Below are 1,013 nucleotides of genomic sequence, written 5' to 3' on the forward strand. Positions count from 1 at the left end.
CCCCACTGAGATAAACAAAATATGATCTTTGATGTACTTGGATATCTTTTAAGCCGTTGAGACTAGAGAAACATTATGAACTCAGCAGTTATATGAAATGGCTCTACATTACATAGCTAGAAAAACAACAGAATTATTTATTATTTTCCTCATTATATGAAAATATAAGTCCCCAGATAGTTGACTTAGGTGAAATGTTTTCTTGCCTTCTACTGATAAATTTCCTGACTGTTTTACTTTGAGCAGGTCTGTCTTCTTCCATCAGAAAAATGAAAACGTACACTCTATTCGGAGCATTCTCATTACGCCTACAAATGTAAATTCAATATTTTCTGTTTTCTTTGTTTTATTCCAGGAAGGATTGTTTTTCAATTCTTAGGCAGACTCTGCATAAATCAGATTGTGATGAATCCACCCATACAATAGGCAACAATCAAAGGGTTTAGTACTGAGGATGTCATAACATATCTCACCATGATATTTTAAGTCTCACCTCCTAAAATATTCTGCAAATGATCTGAAATTTTCTCCTACCTGTAGAACAGCAAATGCATGTTTAAGTACATTATGAATATGGTTCGTTTAGATTGCCTATATCTACTTACTCAACTTTGATAAAACCCACAGGAAATGCCCTAAGGGAAATATGCCCCAATTATCTTCTGGTTTAAAATAGCAACATGAGGATTTCCTCACTAACAAAAAAGTAAACGGTCTGGAATAATGTACTACATATTGATATTTATAAAATGAATGAAGTTATTTGTCTCTGGTTTAAAATGATGTCTTAAGGGAAAAAACCACATGTATTTTGACACCAGATAAGAAATTAAGATGTGAGATATACTCATATCATACCTCTGACACTGGGTTAACACTAACTTCTCCGAGAACCAATGTCCTTATCCTGACAGAATAAGCCATGTTATATTGCAACAATCAGTAAATGTAAAGTATAACAATGTAAGACCACAATATACCTCTTGTAGAAGCTAGCAGATGCATTTACAGTC

The sequence above is a fragment of the Rhinolophus sinicus genome, chromosome 14, assembly GCF_057876585.1.
Source record: "Rhinolophus sinicus isolate RSI-liver-muscle chromosome 14, RSI-T2T, whole genome shotgun sequence".
Classification (NCBI taxonomy): domain Eukaryota; kingdom Metazoa; phylum Chordata; class Mammalia; order Chiroptera; family Rhinolophidae; genus Rhinolophus; species Rhinolophus sinicus.